This window comes from Lolium rigidum, chromosome 7 (assembly GCF_022539505.1).
Source record: "Lolium rigidum isolate FL_2022 chromosome 7, APGP_CSIRO_Lrig_0.1, whole genome shotgun sequence".
NCBI lineage: Eukaryota > Viridiplantae > Streptophyta > Magnoliopsida > Poales > Poaceae > Lolium > Lolium rigidum.
In genome coordinates, this window is record NC_061514.1 from 217,896,008 (window position 1) to 217,918,896 (window position 22,889).

Genomic DNA, 22,889 nt, shown 5'->3' on the forward strand with positions numbered 1-22,889 from the left:
ATCTCATTAGCTTCATATTGATCAAGCAGGACCACCAAGTATTCGTGCACCCCGTACGGATCATGGGTGGATCGGCTCTTTGAGCCGATTCACGGGATAACCCGAGAGCCGATCGAGGCTCGTATTTAACGTTTACATGTATGCCCTGCAGGAAACTAAGCGAGGCAACCTCATCACCTTCCCGACCGGGTATAGGTCGGGTGGCACGCCCTTGCACTTCGCAACGCCGCGTGTGACCGGAAGAGCATTGCGGGCCGTCGCTCGGAGGGGTCTCGGCCAGCCGCAGCTCTAGGCTCCCCCGGCTCTACGGTGTTGACAAGGCCGCTGCCCGCCGGTGGGTTTTGGCAGTCAACACATTCTCGGCACGCCCGGTGGGACAATCGTCTACATCAACCACATCGCCATCTACATCCGAGATGGCGGACGGCACGCCGCTCACCTACGAGGATCCGCCCGACGACCTCAAGAAGCAATACAACGAGATCAAGGCTACCCTCGAAGCCGACCTCATCGGCTCTTTTCGGAGAACCCGTTCGGTGGCATCGGATGGAAGGGGTTCTCACCGAAGGTGCACTCGATGGGATAGACCTCTCTACCTCGTCGGAGGAACGCACCGGGGGTCCGCGGCAGGAGATCAACTACCCGGTGGCTCACTCGCTACACCGCCACTCGAGAACTTGGTCAACGTGCTGGAGCGTGTCGCTCGCGCGTGATCCGAGGAGATCATGAGCCACCGGTACTCGCCGTCGGGACCAGCTCTCGGGACTCATCAAGGAGAGTTGCCATCCCGATCCCGACCGCCAGCAGAGGAAAGCCGATGGCGAGACTTCGGCTGATGCGAAACGCATTGCTCGTCCTCCCGACGTAGCCTAGTGCTCTAGATTTACACGAGGGGAACTACGATACCTTCATAAGAGGGCGTTGACCCAGCGAGCCGGCGAAGATTATGTTCACCACACGGTTTGCTTGGGTCCAACAACGATCTAACGAACAGCGACCACGTCGGCTACACGAATCCCAACGGAGCTGACGTGCGAGTACACGCAAAGCCGATATCCGTAGTTACCAGACAGATTCGGCTCGAGGGAGGCATATGGTCACCACACCAGACAGATGGTAAATGTTAGCCGGTGGAGAATCGGCCGAAAAAAAAAAAAATGGTCAACACACCAAGGCCCTACTGAGAAGCAGAATCATCTGTCTATGAAGGCCCTACTGAAGAAGCACACCAAGGGCGATGATGGCATCAACACGGATGCGTTCCGCCTCAGCGATCTCAGCCTCGTCATCTGCGTCTTTGCCCGTCACCAACTGATTGCTCAGGGAACGGATTTCAGCCAGATCGGTCTTCGGATCGGCCGTGAGACCTTTTGCTTCTTCTTCAGAGCGGGCAACAAGGGCCTCCTTGTCTTGGATGAGCCGTTTGGTCACCCTTACCCTCTCTTCAAGGTCCTCCAGCTCCTTGCGCAAGACCGAAAGTATCCGTCTTGGCGTCCAGAGCAGCCTTCTTCTCATTGAGCCGTCGGCACTTCTCGGCAATGTCGGCTCTCAGCGGAAGTTGGGAGTGGCGAAGAGTAATCCTTTGGCGAGCCGATTGCACCCGTGACTTAAAACCGACAGGGTGACAGCGGGCCAAAGCTTCACTTGCAGGGTCATAGGGACATGAGGATGGATATCCTCGAGGATGCCTTTGACTTCCTCGGAATTCTCAATCGAGCCTCAATAGAGGTAGAGAGCAAGTCCTTGAGGCGCTGGAGCTGGCCACGGACCGTACTGATATCCGGCTCCCCACTTGCCTTGGAAGGAACGGGATCGATGGATGCTGGGTCGAACGAAAGCAAGCTCGAGAGATCACAACCCTGATAAGGCAAGCACAGTGAGTTTAACAGGTAACAAGGAACTGGTGGAGCCAAAGATGAAAGACATACCTCCCCCAAGGGAGAAGGAGCAGCCGACGCAGTAACGATCGGCTTTTCTGGGGGCTCGGTTGGATCAACCGCTCGTGCAGCCGCTGGCGTCGGGGCAGCTAGCTCCAGGGTAGCGGACGGCCTCGGTACCTCCTCAACATCCCCGCTAGACGTTTCGGCGGCCTACAAGAGGAAGTGATTAGCCGATCCAAGTGATAACGGGACAACATGAAAGCATGACCACGGAGATAATTACATTTGAGACCTCCTGGCTTGATGGAGAGGTTGGTGGGTTCTTGCGAGCCCTCTTGACACAGCGGTGCTTCGTACGTAACCCTGATCTGGTCGGGGCCTGAGGAGTAGGGGTTCCGGTGATCGACCTTTTCTTGGAAGCCGGCGCTGGCGAAGCCGTCTGACTCCGGGTAGTGGACCTCTCGGAATCACCTGAGCTCGATTCTCCCTGGCTGGTTTCTTCGGCTCCACTGGAGGATCCATCAGTGGAGGCCTGTAGGAAAGGATGCAAGTGCGTCACGAACAAATTCTTTGGAAAAAATGGACAAGCGCCTGCAGGGTCTAAACCAACTTACACGCAAGCTTTCCTGGGCCGGAGCTTTACGCTTCAGGGTTTTCCTGACCGCTACCTTCCTCACCGCCGTCCTCGCTTGAGTCGAGGCTCGGGGGGCAACGGGCCCCGAAGACGCTTTGCTCTTGGAAGCCGATTTCGGTGAAATCGGCTGACTCTGCATTATAACTTTCTTCAAGGGAGGCGAGCTCTGGCAGAAGAGAACCACTGGTGCCGGAGGAAGAAAGACGAAAGGGGAGCCGTCGGCTTGTGTAGGGGCGGGGCCATCTTGTTGCTGCCAAGAGAAGAGAGTCGGTTCACGGGCGGTCACCATAAGGCGGTTATAAGAAATACTTAAGTGACGGTACCTGGTCGGCAGGGGGATCATATTCGGCGTCAAGCTCCTTCAGCTGCGGTCCTAGTGCCCTCCCGAAGACATGGGTCTTCCACATGGACCACCAAGTTTCAAAGCCGTCGGTGGTGAAGGAGAAATGGAGGTCGTGGGGGATTGGTATGGCCGAGCATCAAAGAAGGTATAACACCTTTGGGCGGTGAGGATGTCGGGCGGTTCAGCTCTACTTGCCGTCGGTGGTGTAGGAAGAAGTGTGGGGGCACCTGTCCGAGACCAAGCTGCCGAGCCGCTACTACTGGTTGATAACACTCATAACCGGGCTTGATGATCCGGTTCGAGGTGCTCATGCCAACAGGGAGAAAGCAAGGACGAATCATGAGGGAGTATAAGTGCTGTGTGCCGGCGTCATCGGCAAGGTCGGCCAATCGGAAAGAGACGGGGTTTTCAAAATTCACCGATTCAGTATAAGGGTGGAACAGGGGGTTGTCTAAACCCCGGAAGAAAATCTTAAACCACCCCGTCGCTTCCTTGGGGATCAATCTGCTACCCGGGAGACCATACAGGGCTTGGCCGTAGCTGGTGCATCGAATTTCCTTGCCATTTTCATCCGGAAAGGTGCAGTTGGTTAGCGATGGGAAGTCTGGGATTTGGCTTTGGAAGTATAGTTGGGCCCACAGTTGGATGAACCACCAGGGGCCGCCGCTTTTAACTCGTCTTGCGAGTGAACAGTTTGACGGACATCGGTTGAAGGGATCGATAAATCTCTCCAAGGAATAGCTTGCCCGGACCAAGTTGGGTGCCTTTAGCGAGTTCATAGGCCCGGGAGAGGTAATTCTTGGTAGGAGCAAGTGACGGACCACAGAATATGAAGTGCTCCAACCAGAAATTCAAGAAGGCTGTGTGCTCCCTCTCTGTCACCGGGCCTTTGGTTTTCATATAACGATTAAGATAGGCACCCCAGCTGGTACACTCTTTTTTGGAGGAGAGAGTAAAGGGGACCTTCGGCAGCTTGAATGCAGAAGGGCTGGGAGATGCAATGTCTAGCCCCGTGATCATGGCCACATCCAGCAGGGTCGGAGTCATAGGACCATGACCAAACATGAAACAGTTCAAGTGCGTCGGACCGAAGTAGCCGATGGTTTTCAAGATGTTCTCATTCTTCTCAAGAGGAGACAGCGATAATGACAGGGCATCGGCTATTCCTATGGTTTCCCAAGTGGCATAGTGAGACTTTGATACCCTCATCGTACCATGCCACCCAACCTTCGGGGGATTGGGCCGGGCTCGCAGCGGTCGGCCCAGGAAGTCAGATCTAGGTTTTGGCTCACAAAGGGGATTCTGTTAGCTTCGCATGAGATTAACAGGGCAGGGCTCTCGTAAGAACGAGGGCCGAGGCACATCGAATTTGCGAGAGAAGGATGTGGCAGAAGAATGTCTGAAACCTAAATTAATGGCGGAGCGAGGTATTAATTCAAGTGTTTGCATTAATCCCGTGTCAAAACCAAACGGCAAGAGGAGGTTGAGGATTACCTTCAGTCCGGAGACCGTGGTATCAGTGTTAGCTGATTCCGCCATGGGATGCGTTGAAGAGATGTGAAGCCGCACGGTCGAGATCTGTGAAGGGGGTGGTGAATTGGAACTGCTCAGGCGGCGATTTGGGGATCTGGCTCTGTCTTTGCAGATGGAGACCGCGGGTTACCGTTTGGAAGGATGGCTAGCTCAACGTTACCCGGTGTGTTTATGAGAGAGACCGATGCAGCGCCATCGGTTTCCTTTTTTAAAAAAAAAAGATCGTGTGATTTCGACTATCGGCAAAACGGCTGGCTGGAAACGCTTCTTCAGTATTAAAAGAGGGTTTTTTAAAGAGCCGATTGTTCAAGGAGAGCCGATTGTTTGCATACCACTGATGCCATGTTACTAATCCTCGCTGCCTTCATTATCGGCATCATGACTCCTCACTGCAAAATATGAAGGACAAGAGATACTGCAACGGTGATGCCACGACATGACCCGACGAGAGAAGAGCATGATGATTTTGGAAATGATATTTCCAAAACCAGGGGGGCATGTGTTATCACCAGAATTTGACCAAGTCAGAGGTGGGCCGCGATCAAGATGGTCTGAAGATATATATATACTTGGAGGAATACATAGATCGGCCTGTTATACCAAGTTGGGCTCAATTGCCCGTGTATCTGTAACATATTAGATCGTATCTTAGTTTAGAGATAGAATCTTACTCGTGCACGGTTTGGTGCACGCTCGCATTAGAAAGTCCCCTGGACTATAAATATGTACCTAGGGTTTATGGAATAAACAACAACTCACGTTCAACCCCAAAAACAAACCAATCTCGGCGCATCGCCAACTCCTTCGTCTCGAGGGTTTCTATCAGGTAGCGACATGCTGCCTAGATCGCATCTTGCGATCTAGGCAGCACAAGCCCCACGTTGTTCATGCGTTGCTCGTACTCGAAGCGCTTTTGATGGCGAGCAACGTAGTTATCATTAGATGTGTTAGGGTTAGCATTGTTCTTCGTTTAAGCATGCTTACGTAGTGCAACCCTTGCATATCTAGCCGTCCTCACGCCTATCTCAGGTGTGGGGGCGGCACCCCGCTTGATCATTATTTAGTAGATCTGATCCGTTACGATTGCTCCTTGTTCTGCAAGGATTAGTTTAATATCTGCAATAGTTTGGCCTTACAATGGGGGGGAGGATCCAGTGGCACGTAGGGTGGCGTTCGCAAGTCCTAAACGGGATGTTCCTAGGATCAACTTCATGTTGGTTTTTTGGCCTTGTTTAGGATCGGCTTACGAGCACCGTGCGTGGCCGCAAGGCCCAACCTGGAGTAGGATGATCCGGTTATGCGGTGAAAACCCTAAATCGTCGTAGATCTCATTAGCTTCATATTGATCAAGCAGGACCACCAAGTATTCGTGCACCCCGTACGGATCATGGGTGGATCGGCTCTTTGAGCCGATTCACAGGATAACCTGAGAGCCGATCGAGGCTCGTATTTAACGTTTACATGTATGCCCTGCAGAAACTAAGCGAGGCAACCTCATCACCTTCCCGACCAGGTATAGGTCAGGTGGCACGCCCTTGCACTTCGCAACGCCGCGTGTGACCAGAAGAGCATTGCGGGCCGTCGCTCGGAGGGGTCTCAGCCAGCCGCAGCTCTAGGCTCCCCCCGGCTCTACAGTGTTGACAAGGCCGCTGCCCGCCGGTGGGTTTTGGCAGTCAACACACGGTTTGGTGCTTCATGCTCGGGTTGTAGTAGTTATTCAAGAACTGCCTATTCTGAATTGAAAGAGTGTGTGGACACTTATGGCTCATTTGTGTACTCTTTGAGCTCTCTTTAAATGCATCTTAATATGGCTTATAGGAGAGAAACCATTTATCCTCCAGTCGATTGATTTAGGGTGGTACCTTATATATGCTTTTTGGGTTACTCTTTGGTTACACTGGAATTTTGTTTGTGCACACAACACACATTGTGTGTTCATAGTGATGCACTTCTTGTTTTCCAGGCCTCGTAACATTAGCAGGCCAGTGAAATATTTTTCAAGCCATGGACCAGGTCATGGTGGTTGTGGCTAGGAAGAAGGCGGCTAAGGCGATGCAGGAGGAGAGGAATCTGCACAAGTTCCTCTGGTCTCTAATCCGTTTTACATGATTCATGTAAATTTTTTTGGGAGTTCCTCGATGTGAATCGACCACCAACCAATTGGGAGCAAGCCCCGGTGCCTCGCCGACCTCCGCGACTTTATCATGCCATGTGTCTGAGAAGATTGATCTTTCAGTTCGATTATATCTTCCTGTGTTTGTTGTTTTCCAAGATAACATCTATTTCTTCGATTAGTTATTGATCGACTACATCACTATATTCACTATATCCAGGAATTAAGGACGATGAAGAAAAACATGGAGGCTGTGACAAAGCAGATCTGGCTCTTGGGAAAATCTAAACTCTGAGACGTCGGGGAAGGAGATTGAGGTCACTTCTCTACAACCAGGGAAAGACAAACACTTGGTGTAGTCAGCAATCCCTTTCTCTACAACCAGGGAGAGACAAATACTTGGTGTAGTCAGCAATCGCTCGCGGGACGCATATGGGATGCATGCGATTCACTGTCTGTTTTAGAAAACAGGCTAAAACCTTCTACATTGGATTTTCAAAATGTGATGCTTGTGATTAATCATATGTCAAACACACCAGTTTTGAGGATTACGACTTTTTTCCTTTTCCTTTTTTTATCTGAGAAAATGTACTATGCAGAACAAGAGCCATCTAAAATAATCATATCGGAGAGAGATTTTGAAGAAGTAAATCTTATTCCATCCATTATATTTTCTCTTTCAGCACAAAGCCAGAGGCTAATCTTGAAATTAAAAAGCCGCTGAATACGCAGTGGAGAATGTTCCTTCATTATCCATATTATTGTAATGCACTTCCATGTGTCTTAATCTATACTTCTGGATTCGGCTAAGCTAAGAAGGCACTCGGCTACGCAGCGGGTAGAAAATGAAACACAATAGGGAAGCAATAGAGTCGGAGACTCAGAGTGGTGCACAACACAAAATAGGTATTTCAAGCCGTGGTATTTTGACATATGTTGAAATATAGAAAGAATCACTAATTTTATGGTACGAAGGTTAGGTTGCAACTTGAAGTGTATATATACTGCTACTATATATTTATTTATGGTTAGTATAATTCAGAATGGCTCTTAATTTAAATTTGTGATCTCGAGTTCTTAATTTAAATTTATATTCCTGGTTAGTATAATTCAGAATGGCTCTTAATTTAAATCTGTGATCTCGAGTTCTTAATTTAAATTTATATTCGCCCGGCAGGTTTGGCACGAGGTGCTTGCTTGGCTCAGGATGACCACCAGGGCTCCGGAACATGAACCCACCCTGATGGATTGGTGGCGCCGGGCTCGTCAGGAAACACCAATGCCACTTCGCAAAGGCTTGGCGTCGATGGCCCTGCTCATCCCGTGGATGGTTTGGAAGCATAGAAACGCTAGCATCTTCGAAGGAGCCCTGCCCTCCATGCCGCTACTGCTGCAGAACATCAAGGAGGAGCTATGCATTTGGGCTAGGGCCGGTGCCCAGGGTTTACGTGTTGTCCTTCCTCCCAGTTGGGATGTGCACTGATTTTTCTGGTTTCTTAACCTGTAACCTGCCTCCTAGGAGGATGTAAACGATTTCCTATCTTTCCAATGCAATGAAACGCAAAGGACGGTCCTTTGCGTTTTCTCAAAAAAAGTATAATTCAGAATAGTTAGTATAATTTAGAATGGCTTTTAACTTTAAATATGTGACAAGTCAGTGGTTTTTTATCCATTTTTTTGTCCGTGTTAACGCACTGGCATGTACTATGATATTTAAATTATATATGTGTATTGAGAAATATAATTTGAGAACCCGTGGCAACGCACGGGCATTTGTACTAGTAGACACAAAAAAGGAAACGCGGAATAGCCTAGTCTTACCGGAAACGTCGCCCAAGTTCATCGGCAATGGGGATACGACGACCTCTGATTCGCACAGCCTGGCGGCGGAGAACTGGGGAAATGATACGGGGAGAACAAGGAGGTTGGGGCGCTCTTTATAGGCTCAACTCGAAGGGGAAACAGGAAGTAATCGACGGGGTTTGATGGCGACTATCACTGCCTCGCGGCAGTTTCGCGGTGTCTTCTTTTTTTTTGAACAGGAGAGGCCCCGAAGGACCTAGAGCTTCGTTTACATTTCAGCGGTGGCAGTACAAATTACAGAAAGGGTCCTGAGAAAAAAGAAAATTACAAATCGACCCAAGCACTTTGCACTAAGGACCTTAAAGAGTAAAACAGAAACGCGATCCAGTCCAGCTCCAGATCCACCGCCGTCGAGGTCGCCGGAGTCAACCTCCATGCCACCGGGGACAGAACCACTTGGGGCATGGAGGCGGGAGCTAACTCCGACGATGCTTTTGAGCCTCCTTCTAGATGATTGGAGGTTGAGGAAGACCTGAGGACGAAGAACGAGCGTCGTTGCCTCAGGATGGAGGGGCCGCCCTCCGGCCAACGAGTACGGCGACAGTGGCGCCGTGATGAACCTCCAAGGGTGGAGGGGCCGCCCTTCGGCCATTAGGTACGGCGACAGAGGCGCCGTGGAAGTCCTCTGACGAGAAGCTTGCAAACTCCCCTGGCGCAGATCGAGGAGAAGACAAATCCGTGGTAGGGCCTTGCTGCCGTTCTCGCCACCACGGCGAGCAACGAGCAGGAGGCACCAACCACGGGCCGCCGCTGCAGATCTGCAGATAGCAGCAGCCATGGCCCCAAATCCAAGATCTAGGGCCTTGACAGCTTCTTCAAGCTTATTCTTGGACGGGGAAAGAAGAAAACTGAACAGTGGACACCAGCACCACGCCGCTGCCACCATCCAGATCTCCGTCACCGGCCGCCCAGCACCGCTTGGAAACGCCAGGAGCTCTCCGTCCGACGGCATATCGCCAGACACCACGAAGGGAACAAAAACTACTCCTAGGCTACTATATACAGAGGGGGGCCGGCCTCCCCTCCCCCAGTCACTCCGGCCGGCGAGGCCGCCGGAGGAGAGGGAGAGGGGAGCCGGCAAAACAGAGGGGACTCTCAAGTTACTGTAGACTCACGAGAGGGGGAAGGGGGGAAATGAGCCTTCCGCGGTGTCTTCGCACGATGAATCTGGACGAAGAAGATGCTGACGCGCGCTAACGGGGGGCCCGCCTGTCAGAAAAAAAACGGTGTGTGCGACCCGCTGCTGCGTGTGCTGATGCCGGCATGGCTCGCGTCGCACGTCGCACAGTCGCAAGCGTGCACGCTAGCGGGAGCTAGCTGGGTTGGCTCGTCGGTTCCCTGGTCGCTTCACCTGATCGAGGTAAGTTTCACATTTTTTTTTCGTTCTAAAATCTAGATTATGACTTAGGCTCCAAATTATCATAAATAAATTTGCAAGTTCTTGAATACTGTTTTAGCACATTGTTCGATTATTTTGCTATTCAAACGGAAATACAAGAATAGATTTCGTGCACTTGGCTTTATAGCCATTTTTAGTGAAACTAGAAACATTATTTGGATATTATGAAATCAAGCAATTAAAATATTTTACCAAAACTGAAACCTCTCGCAACTTTTATTTCAACATGGATTTGATATTGAAGTCGAAACGATTAAAATAACTTTATAAAAGTAATATTGGTCAAAACCAAACTACAAAAATATTATTATGCATATAACACTTTATATGGCTACTTAAGCATTGATATATCAAAATAAGGTTTGGGCCTTTTGTCTCGAAATAAAATCTTATATGATTTCAAAACCATAAACATAGAAATAGGTTTGGTTTGAAAATACTTTGAAAACAAAAGTCTTTGGAATCACCATTTTGGAATTTACTTTTAATCACTGCAAAAAGTTTTAATTCTTTATGAATTTTCAATCAAGTTCAACAATCAAGCACTAAAACTTATTTTTGTTTTATATTCCAAAATTTAGAAATTTTTGGGATGTGACTGAATTGATAGTGTGTTTATTTATACTCCATTTAGTGTTGTCGCAGTTCAGAAAGCTGAAGATGCGGTCAACAAACATGATCTGGATGGACCTTTTGTTATTGGTTGTCAAGATTCAAATCCTAATGCCTTACTTCCCTAAAAAATTATTCCTAAAAAAAGAACATAGCCAAGGAGTTGTGCAGTACATAGGATAGTACCAGGAATAGTTATCTTCAAGTTGATTGAGAAACCAAATGTATAGGGCCATAAATATTCTAATGGTGATTGCACTATTTGTAATTTAAAATACATCCATTCAAAAGGAGTGTATTGTGGATGCAAAGGTAGTCTCATGAATTTGTTATTCAAGCACATTCATTTTATTACAGTTGGGTATTCAACGTCCTCTGTGCGTTATGAGTTTGAGATGGAACTCCACCAAATTAATATTGATTTGGTCCCCTACATATGCAATTAACTATCATTCTTATACCCACTCCTCATGACTTTACATCAGTGTTTTACAGTGTTTCACAGTCAAGTGCGGGGAGGGTCTTTGAGATAAGTGATGTCTTTGTTGATTATCTTGCAATTTACAGTTATTCATTATGTTTCCTGATATGGTGATGGTTTGGTGTCTGCGGCGATAATGTCAGTTTATGGTTGTGGGGTGCACATCTCAATCTTCTACCAAGCACGGGAGCCTATGCAAGAGTTTGTAAGGTGTGCGGGATGCAAAGTGGATGCCTCCTACGGTGATGAGATAGGTTGCAATGCCGTTGCAAGAATCACCACACGGGGTGTCCCATTTTTAACTTCTAGCTGCTTACGTACTTGCTTGCACACATTTAATATTATTGTATTCTTACTTTCCAGCCAAGTTCTTCATTGTTAATCTGACAAGTGTGCTTTTGATTGCGTTGCAATATTTCTTACTTCAAAATATATGTACAAACTTATAATAAAATTGATATTGATTTAATATGCACAATGAAATGTTTGAGGCTAGGAGGATGACGCGGCCGATGACGGCGACAAGGGATACTCTGCCCTATAACAAGTACATCTTCTTGTCCCATCTCCCGCTTGTATCACAATCAATATGTCTATTTATATTAGCAACTATTTTTATCGTCGTTAGACTACTCATAGTGGGAGCAACATAGATAGTACATCCGACACCCCAAAGCATTTTGGTGACATGATATGACAATAAATGAAAAAAAGAGTGAGGTGGTAACTAGCTATGTTATCATAACATCACACTTCTCAAGAAAAGATGAATCTACAATCTAATAAATATAGTATGCATGATACCACATATATATATAACAACCCAGTATGAAGATAGTATCATATAGTAGTAACATGATGCTCCCCACTATGACTAGTTTTATAAGAATAAACATGGGCACGAGCTCCACGGAGAATCGTGCACCAAGAGGCACATCCAAATCTACTTTTAAACTAGATAGGAAAGCGCGGCTTGCCGCGCGCTTGCCCGTCTAACAGCAAGCAAGCATATATAAAAGATTTTGATAAAAGGTTACAGTAATGAAGCACAATTTTACAATATAGTAGATATTAGATGATTTATACATGATTGTATAATACGTGATATCATGAATCAAATAGGGATATATGAAATAACAACTGACTATGTTAGGTTGTAGCTTTGTGAGGAATATGTAAACATTGCTAATCTTACGGTTTCAATCCAACACATGTGCGGTAGCTCTTCTTCATCACTTTTTTTTACATGAGCTCTCCATCACTTGCACTGCTAGAATCTTTCCTTCCTCTGAATCTATTGTGGTTTCACAAAAAGTGGATGCTGTAAACACAATAATAATCAAAGGAATACTTCTTGTTTATCGGTCCAAATAATAGTTCTATAGTCTTTGATGTTTGCTGATGAAACGTAGAGAAAGGGCTAAGCAGATCCTCAACCACCAGAAGCATAAAATTCTGGTGCTAGTGTAATGGTATTCTTTTCTTCGCAATGCTTTGTTTACAGCCCCAAAAGATGTTGACCGAAATGGTCGTGAAGAAATTTGTAGGACTTTATTGATGCAAGTTGCCAACTGTTTCGATTGAGCATCTGAGCCCTTGAGCGATAGAGTTGTAGATTTCACTTTGGATCTTGTCTAGCTGCTTATTGATGCAAGTTGCCAACTGTTCCTCAAAGCATCCAGATCCTTCATCATAGCATGCCTTCACTTTAGATCTTGTCTAGCTGCTTTCCAATCAGTTGGAATTGAGATACATTGCAGAGAAGCAACAAATGCTCTGTACGAGGGAGGCAAGCACTTATAAGACACAAAAAATGATTTTATTTCTAATAACAAGAAGCGAAGAAAAATAAGCAATAACCTGGTTACAAGCGACTGATGAATATAAGGCTAGCAATGTACCAAATCCCATAATAATTAATTCTTCCAGCCATCATGGATATGGGAAGGACTACATAAATGGCAGCCTCTTTTAATAAATAACAGTAAGCAATTACCCTGTAAGTCAATAAACAAATTATGTGCAGCAACACAACTAAGCTAGTCTTTCACCAACTATCAATATAATGCAATTATCAAAATCCATCATTTCCTTGCCATCATTCTGAGCAACATATTTGAACATGGAATATGGTAGTTAAAGCTTTTGAGCTGGTCCTGAAACATGTATGACCTACAAATAATCAAACACGTATTCTAACATCTGCCGATCTCAAAGTCTATGAACATACTAATCTAGAGTAAGAATAGTTAGTCTTGAAGGACACATTGGCTCATCTAAAATGATGAGAGTATGATGCGGGGTGGCCTTCGGACACCTCCACACCAAGACCAACAAGTCCCCCAAGTGGACCAATGACTCGGGCTCGCTACATGATAAGGTGAACTCGCTCCTCACCACCCTTGCACTACTAGGAAAAGGCCCATTACCGGCGCACCTAAAACGCCCATTGCCGGCGCACCACGAGCCCGCCGGTGCGAACGCGCCGGTGATAAATTGACACTGCCGGCGCACCAGGCAGCGCGCCGGCGATATGTCAGCTACTGCCGGCGCACCACCCAAGCTTCGCCGGCAAAGATATATTCCACCGGCGCACAATCAGGTGCGCCGGCGATAGTGCTTCCAAGCATCGGCGCATGCCACGTGCGCCGGCAGTATGTCATTTAGGTGCGCCGGCAATTAATTCGAAAATTCTTTTTCCAGCTTTTTTCCAGCATATTACAATACATATTTGACAGCAGTATATATTTACAACGCAGTTCATATTTATACGAGTATTACATGCAATATGAGAAGCACATAGAGAGCCAAGTTTCATTTCGGTATCGGTACACAAATACGCAAGTCTTGTTTCGGAATGTGTTGATTCATACAACACATGTGCATATGCAACACCGAACGACGAAGTTTCACAAAGTTAGAAGTCTTGGTACATAGTCGTCACAAGTATCGTCATACACCTCACAATGTAGGTCCTAACCTAAACTAGAATCACATAGAACATGACCAACATGGTCATGATGACCATCATCACGAAGGCCATGGTCTTCATCCGGTTCCTCCTCATGTCCCTCATCTCTCCCGCTAGATAACGGGCGTATCTTCCTTCCACCTCCACCCTAGTGGGGTATCCCTTGTAGCTGTTGCCGCTGAAGCGGTGCACCTGTCTCCGACAGTCCTCCCGATCGTCGTAGACTCCAGGAACCCTCCCCTTGTACACGACATATGTCGTCGGCATCTCCATTCACAAGACAAGTAAAACGTTAGTACCAATGCAATGAACAAGTGCCAACTCAAATAAGAGACAAGTAGTATGAACTAAATAGCATGTGCCTCATACTTTGTTGGTCGAAATAAATAATAACATACAGGGATGGGGTCGGTGAGGCTAGGTAGGATGCACAATAGATTGATATTTGTGGCCATCACACCAAGCCTCACCGGCCCCACCCGGAGTGTACAAGTGACCGAACATTTTAATCATCGGCCAATGCAATTAAGAAGTGCGAACTCAAATAGAAGACAAGTAGTACGAATTAAATAGCGTGCCTCATACTTTGTCGGTCGAAACAAATATTAACATCCGGGGATGGAGTCGGTGAGGCTAGGTAGGATGCACAATAGATTGATACTTGTGGCCGTCGCACCAAGGCTCATCGGCTCCACCCCCGAGTGTACGATTGACCGAACATTCTAATCATCGGCGAACTCCAAATACGAGGCAAGTAGTGGTCGAGTAAATGCAAATAATTATTAAGCTATGTACGCCATAATCTTGAAATATATAGCAAAGTAAATGAAACTACGGACACATGTTCACATGCACATTCATACAACTAAATAAAAGCAACTAGTCGATTCTATGGGAATATATAGCAATTATTACAGTACGGAAGTTCAAGGACATATCGTTCAAGCTTTAGCAAGTGTTCCCGTCGTAGGATCGGGTTGTACGCCTAGGGGGAATGGACGGCAGCCCTCAAGCGAGTTGAACGGCCTCTCATCACGCGACATCTCCAAGCGGAGGTCTATCTCGTCATTAGGTGGTAGACCATAGCCGTAGAAGAACTCGCCGGACCTATTGTTGACATCCTGCGGGATTATCGTGCAAATGAACTGCTGGATGCGACCCCGGTTCTTTCTAATCTCTCTATCGGGGACATCCGCCATGTTTGCAAACCTGTTTCGAGATTCTCCGGCAGCAACATGTCATCTGCGTACTTTATGTACTCCCGCATCCGAAGGATGGCGTACCACGCGTCCATCCCATTGTCGGGCGTCGGCTTGCTCGAGGCGGGGAAGTTGGTTGTGTGGGTTAAGACCAAGCCTCCTCGGGATTTCCTCTCTACTTTGAGGGGGCCTGCCTTGTTGGCGAAGCCGGTGAGAGCATCATTGAGAAGGGCCCCGATGTGGGAGTAGTCTTTCTTGCGGTCCCTACCCGAGTCGAGATAGATCGCATGCGAGTGTTGCGGGTGCACGATGATGAGGGTGCGGAACTTGTCTCTGCGGAAAACACACGGATTAACCTTTGGAAATGCAAATGGAGATATAGGATAGAATGGTGATGGGGGACTAGCGAGTGATTACTTACTCGGGGAAGTAAGGGATGAGAATGGCGCCCTTCTTAATGTTCGCCGACATGAAATCCTCGACCTGCCTGGGTGGCAATCGCGCGATCCCCGGGGTTGCGGATGATGCTCTCCCGCATATAGAAGGGGTCCATTATCGCGATGGTCGGCGTCCCCTCCTTAACAATGCAGGCGAGACAAGCTAAGAGCAACTAGGCGAACCACACTAAAGTGGAGCGCTTGCATGCGATAGATGCTGAAGATGTCGTTGAACCGGATGAAGCACAAGTCCGCGGGGTACTTCTCGACGAAGTTCATGCCGGTTGGCACCTTCGCCACGAAGAGAGGGTAACCGGGATCTTTTGATTTGAGAAGAAGGTTCTCCACATGCAAGACAGTCTCATGCAAGCTCCTCATATCCGGGGTGAGTTTCTTCACGACATGCTCCGGCGAGCATCGGTTGACCCAAGTGATGCGAGAGGTCGCCAATTGTTTGGCAACTTGTCAAGGAGTGGGACCTTGTCCTTGGATTTGGCCGCCGCCGCCTTGTCTTGGGCGTCCTTCTTATTTGCCCTCTTCCTCTTCTTGGGTTGTAGTGCTTGGACCATCCATCGCCGTAGTGGCCGTAGCACGGAGTGTGTTTGGGCTCAACATATTTTTGACGGCGGCGGTGGCGACCTCCTTAGGATTTTCCTCCTCATCGACCGTTTCTTGAGAATCGAACAGCTTCTTGGAGCACACATATTTCAAGCCCGGCGCATCCTCATGGACAACTTGTGAAGACGTAGGAATATCCCATTGGAAGTTGTCACGTTCATATTCCTCGGCCTCCGGCGCAGGCTGGCTGTTGTGGTGGGGCGCCGACCTCCGGCGCAGCTGGCCGTTACGGTGGGGCGATGACCACGGGCGCCGGCCGGGCTGTCGTGGAGGGACGGCGACATGTGGCGCCGCAAGGTGCTTGTCTTTGCTTGCCGTCGACCCCGAGTAGGTGTTGATCCGAATTAGGGTCTTCGGCCATAGCAGTACCCAACCCTTCAGTGAGGCCAGATTCAACGGGCTATCGTCATCGGCACCATGCGGTTGATTAGGAGAAAACAAATCCTCATAGTCCGGTAACGCCCGATCCACTTCAACCCGGTAAACGTCATCCGCCATATCTCGTGTGTGCCACTTCTTATCCAGGGGCCGAATGATGGACCCCCTCGCGACGTCTTTGAGTTCGTCGTTTACTCTCATCAAGAAGGTGCATGGCGTCGAGAGCGCCTGCGAGAACATGTGTATGGCGTTAGAGAGAGGGCAAGGATGACGAAACTAATATATTAACTTGATGTACACATTAGTTAATTACCGTGAGGGCGTTGAGCTCGGCTAATGTCGACGGGCCAGCACATGCGGCGGCGGGCGTGCAAGTGACGGAGGGGCTGCTACCCGGCATCGACGGTGAATCCCTAGCACCGGCGACATTGCCGGCGGCCGGAGGAGTCTCCATTATAACATTGTCATTGCCGGCGGACGGCGGCACCATCGAGTTGCTGCCGTCGAAGCTAACCACTTGCATTTTCGGGGGGGGGGGGCCTTGTTTGCCACCCTCATACCACGCGTGTAGAGCGTCGAAATCTGCTTGGACTGAAGCGGCGACTTCAGCTTTGACTTCAGGTACGAGCGTAGCTTTGAGTTGCGGTACCAGTTGCGGTACCAAACCAGCTTGGACTTGGGCTAGGATTGAGTCCCTCATTTCCTCCGCCTCCCGCTGCTTCCTCTCACTCGCGCGCATTTTTATCGGCCACGGACGACAAGCCGTAGTGACCATGCTTGTAGCCTGTACCGGCGCCAGCCACACGGCCTCTATGCGGCCTTCTCGTCGGTGAATGCTCATTAACGATGTTTAGCGCCCGTACGAGAGGCTTGTCCCGAGCTACCCTGCCCGTCGACGCTCGGGAGGAGGAGCCTTCGTCACATTGAGAAAGTCTTTGTCTTTCTTCTTCCTGCGGAAGAAACGCGAACCATTTAGAAATGTTGCTACTATTATATGAACGATACTTGATCTAATTAAACCGGTAAATTGCTTACCAGTTTTTTCTCCAACGCCGGGACCTTCCGGTCGTTCGTGAACCAAATTATGTCGGTTACGACCTTCGGGTCCGTGACAAGTTCCCCGGTTAGTTTCTTCTTATGGTACCGGGACCTGATGAATCTTCTTTCAAGCGGGTCCTTGTACTTGAGCCGGGGGTTCTCAATGCCGGCATTTACATACGCCTCGTCCTCCTTCGCCTAATAGGGCTCCTTTCCCTCGTACCCACGGCTCCCAAGGTTGTGGTTGCCGATGTTAAGCTCCCGCATTTCCTTCCCCCACAACTTGCGATTCTTGGTTGCTTGTAGCTCTTCATTGGCCACAAAAGCATCAAAGTCCGCCCGGGTGACATGCGGAAAGGCGGAGTGGACCTCTTCGAAACCTTTGCCCTCGGCAATCGGCTTCCGCACCATGTACTTATAGCTTCCGAGGTGTTTGGTGAACTTCGGGAGGGCTTGTGAGTTCACAATGTTGTTGGTTTGATGACTGGAGGCGTAGTCGCCTAGGAACTTGTATCGTGCGTGCAACCTCGCAATGAGCTGGGCTCGCAAAGGCGCTTTGCTCTCAGCTCGGAGGTCCGTCTCGTTGAGATTGACGACCTCTCGGAGGATACATGCCGGTTGGTTGCCGTACCCCTTGGCAACATCCTTAGGCTCCACCGGCAAACCACCGGCGGGGTCCACCTCTTTGATCGTGTCTCTGCCGGTGCCGACCGTGTTTTGGCGCCTTGCCTTCCGCGGCCTCTTGGCTCCACTTGTCCCGGTGCCACTACTCCCGGCGGCGCCGCTAGGATCGTCGCCGCTTGTCTCGCCGCCACCCCGGCGGCGCCGGCTGCCTCATCGCCGCTAGGCTCGTAGGTACTACCCCCGGCGGCGGCGCTTGCCTCGTTGCCGCTCGGCTCGTCGGCACTACCCCCGGCGGCATCCTCCATCTCATGGTCCTCGTCGCCGCCAACACCGGCGGCCTCGGCATCCTCCTCCGTCCTAAAGAAGTGCCTATTGTAGTGCTCCTCTAACTCTTCTTGAGACGACATGGTGGCTTGCACTAATAGAAGATGAAAAAGAGTTAGAATTCACGGAAAAATTCGGCATGACCTTTGCTAAAAATTGGTCATGCCGAGTGCTAGAATTGCCGGAACGGAAATGAATCGACATTCCGGCACTCAATAGCAACTCAATCCCTGCAAATGTACAGAAATGCAAAAAGAAGACCATATACTTCAGCACCATTTCATTCTTGATCATTTAGTGAGGAGAGCAGCACCATTGCATCAGCATGCACATCACCATATACATCAGCATACACAGCACCATATACATCAACATGCACTTAATCATTTCATATACATAGTCATGCACTTAACATCAGCAGCACCATGCCAGTAGCATGCATTTCATTTTCAAACCAGAGAACAAATTCAGTAGCATGCATTTAACCAGAGACACAAAATCATTTTATATGCATACTGAATTCTCGACACAAAATCATTTCATAGCACTTACGGTAGCCTAAAATAGCACTTGTTCTTACGGTAGCACCAGCTATGTTTAACGAGTGTACATCGATTGACGACATCCATTTAAAACCGGAGAATGAACATAGCACTTGTTCTTTTTAAATGAACCGAGAGAATGAACATATCACTTGTTCTTTTTAAATAAAGTAAACCTACTGCTAGTGAATAAATGTGAGGTATGCCTAACCCTAACACTTGCTACTGGTAGCATTTAAATGAAGAACCACTACTGCTAGCATTCTTGGCTAACCCTAACACTTGGCTAACCCTAACCCTAGCATTCTTGGCTAACCCTAACCCTAACATTTAAATGTATGCCTAACCCTAACACTTGCTACTGCTAGCATTCTTGGCGATAGGCATTTAAATGAAGAACCACTATCGCATATATAGCAGCAGTAGCAACTGCTGCTATAAGTGGAATTAAAGTGGAATTAAAGTGACATTCCTTCACCTTGTACATGCACTGGCCAATTAACAAAATCAATTTCATTTTCTTTTTTTGGCAGTAGGTAATGATGCATTTTCATTTTGAACCAAATTAATTTACAACCAGTGAGCATGCATGAGCATTTTGAACTAAACAATTGAGCATTTTTTATGGCAGCATTTTTGCATTTCATTCTTGTTAGGAGCATGAGCATGAGCAAGCAATTTTGCATTTCATTCATATTATTAGCATGAGCATGCAACACCTACGAGTGGCAGCAATTCATTTTGTATATCGGCATTTCATTCTTGTTATTAGCATGAACCGGAGAATGCATTTCATTAGGCATTTAAATGAACCGAGAGAATGCATTCTTGCTATATATGAACCCTAAAAATTTAATAAACATGAATCAAGAATGGCTAAACCAGTAGTAGCATTTGCTACTGCCAACTAGTGTTCATTTCATTTAAATGAACCATGTACTGCTAGCAAATTTTATTAACTAAACCAACATATATAAAGTTCATTTTCAACATAAATCAAGTTCATTTTAAAATTGGTTTAGTTTCAAACAAGAGAGCATACAACATACAGAGCTTGTACCCACTTATAATAGCATGGACTGCAACAACAAGATTATCCAGAAATTCTTCTATGCACCAACAATATCATGCATTATTCCAATATCAGCCATTCTTCTATGAACATAAAGAACCAAAACCAGAGAACAATACTGCTAGCATTTGAACCAGGGTATGGAAAAAGCATTAAATTTTATCGATGCCATTCTTGCATTTTAGCCCTAGCAATTAACCGGAGACGAGGAAGAACCCTAACCGGCTTGGGTCACCGGAGATGAGGAAGAACCCTAAACAGAGAGGGAAGGGGGAGGGAAGGGGAGAGGGAAGGGGAGAGGGAAGCTCACCAATGGCGCGCGGCTCCTTCTTCTCCAACGGCGGCGCCGACGTCCCCTCGCGCGGGCAACCTTCTTCTCCAATGGCGCGCGGCACCTCCTTCTCCACGGGTCTTCCGCGGCGGCGTACGGGGCAGGTGGTGGGGGATGGTCGAGGGGATGGTGGAGGGCGGTGGCGGGGCGCAGAACGGCGGCGCTCGAGAGGGGGACTTGAGGTGGCGACAGAACGGCGGCGCTCGATCGACGGTGGGGGTTGGAGATGTGGCTGTGTGGGGAGAAGGAAGAAGGGGAAAAAACGTTAAGTCCTAATTACAGCTGATCCAGGGTTATTGCCGGCGCACCACATACCTGGTTCGCCGGGGACAAGTATACCCCTGGCGAATTAATAAGCCTGGTGCGCCGGCAATAAGGCTAGCACAGCTGTAACCTGGACATGTGTTTAGCATGGTATTGTGGGACATGTTTATTTATTTCTTTTCTCTTTATTGTATGTTTCTTTTCTTTTACCCCAAATACTGTAGTATTTTATATTTCTTATCTTTTCAAGATAATAATGAAGCAATATGCATGAGTTATGTAAAAACATGAAGATATATATATATGAGTTATATATACATACACAAAATATTGACCAACACAATATTAATTAGTCATACATAAAATATTGGCCATGACCATATGAGTAGTTATGAATTACACAAAATATGAGTTATAGATTGCAAATAAATTTTTACATCATCGATTGAGAAGAGTGTTTCGCTTTCTTCTTGCTTTTCTTGCTCGTCGTTGAATAATTTAGCCCCGTGTCGTGACTTCTTCTTTTGAAGGGTCGACCTGACCTCGGTAGCGTGGTCATGCTTCTTCTTGTGGTGTATGTTGTGTCTTCGTCCTCGGATTCTTCCATCATTGGGTCTCCGACTTGTCCTTCGAAGTCTTCCTCGTTGGCGACTCCATCCATTCCGACGATGGTCCTCTTGCCTCTCCTCACGATAACACGGCTAGGCCCGGATGGGTCGGTTATGAAGAAGCATTGGTGCACGTGTTCGCCGAGTACCCATGGCTCATTCCGCGCGGTGGCGTTCGTGGACTTTGATTTGTTGGCTTCGGGTAGAAACATGGTGGTGAAATACCGGTCTTCTTTTCGACGCTCTTAGCCCATCCGATACGGAACATCGGCACTTTCTCCCCAGCGTAGCTAAGCTCCCGGATTTCCTCGATTTTTCCGTAGTATCTAGTCTTTACGTCACCCGTCCGAGAATCCATCGTTACCCCCGAGTTACGGTAAACACTGTTCTTGTCTTTTTCTTCCGTGTAGAATGTGTACCCGTTGATATCGTATGCTTGGTAAGTCATGATGTTGGGCGCGGGGCCATGTGACAAGGCCAATACTAGTTTATCCTTGTCAGAATCCATTGGTGGGGGATTAGCATCAATGTGGTCTTTGAACCAGCGCGCGAAAGAGGAGTTGTGCTCTCCGTATATTTCCGCTTCCGTCATCATCGGCTTGCCACTGTTCTCTATCATGGTTTTGTGCTCTTTCAACCAAGGATCGATCAAGTCAATGTGTTGTAGCGCTACTAAGTTGGCCCTGTCAAAGTCGGAACTCCGACCAGACATGTGCACGTGCAGTTCCTTCCTTCCATTTTTGTGGCCTACTCCCTCGAACCTGCAGAGGTGCTTGTTTTGAGGCAAACCAACAGGGTCCTCGATGTCTAGATAATTCGTGCATAAAGAGATGCACTCTTCGGTGAGCCAGCCCTGTACGATGCTTCCATCCGGATGTGACCTGTTACGAACGTATCCTTTAATGACCCCATTCATTCTTTCAAACGGCATCATGTTGTGTAAGAATGCCGGCCCTAGATCGACGATATCATCCATGATATGGACCAACGAGATGGACCATCACGTCAAAGAATGCGAGCGGGAAGTACATCTCCATCTCACATAGGATCACCACGATCTCTTCCTCGGAGCCTTGCGAGTTTCTTCACGCTTATCGACTTCCGAGTTATGACGTCGAAGAAGTTACGAGCCCGATCAGCGTTGCACGGACATGGTCATCCATTATACCTCGGATTGCAACCGGAAGAATCTGCGTCATCATCACGTGACGAGTCATGAGACTTCATGCCGCTGAAGTTTCGTTTCTTGGGGTCCATGTATCCGCTTATTAGCCCGGAGTAGCCGAAGGGCACTCGACTCCTAGAAGGCAATTGAAAAATTGATCGACCTCGGCCGGACTAAAAGTGAAGCAGGAGGGGGACGAGTAATAGTCCGGCTGCTTAATCCTTTTGCGCTTCGACCGCCGTCCGCCTCCTCCTCCGATCGTCCCTCTTGGGCCGGCGGGATCCGAAGCTCTTCCCCGATGCCCAAAACTTTCAGGTCGTGTCTTGCTTTCGGCCCATCTTTGGTCCGGTCCGGCATGTTGAGAAGAGTGCCAAGCAAGCTCTCGCACACGTTCTTTGTAATATGCATGACATCAAGGCAGTGAGGTGTATCGAGAATTTTCCACTACGACAAGTCCCAA

The 22,889-nt window shown here is 48.1% G+C and overlaps 1 long non-coding RNA gene across 1 annotated transcript in view; it reads left to right on the plus strand.

Annotated features, from left to right (window-relative positions):
• The window catches only part of LOC124677725, a 7,683-nt gene extending 1,106 nt beyond the window's left edge, over nt 1–6,577 (plus strand). Inside the window, exon 3 of the long non-coding RNA XR_006994212.1 lies at nt 6,354–6,577. This is a non-coding gene — a long non-coding RNA (uncharacterized LOC124677725). The remainder of the gene's footprint in view (nt 1–6,353) is intronic.
• Nucleotides 6,578–22,889: the final 16,312 nt, after the last annotated feature.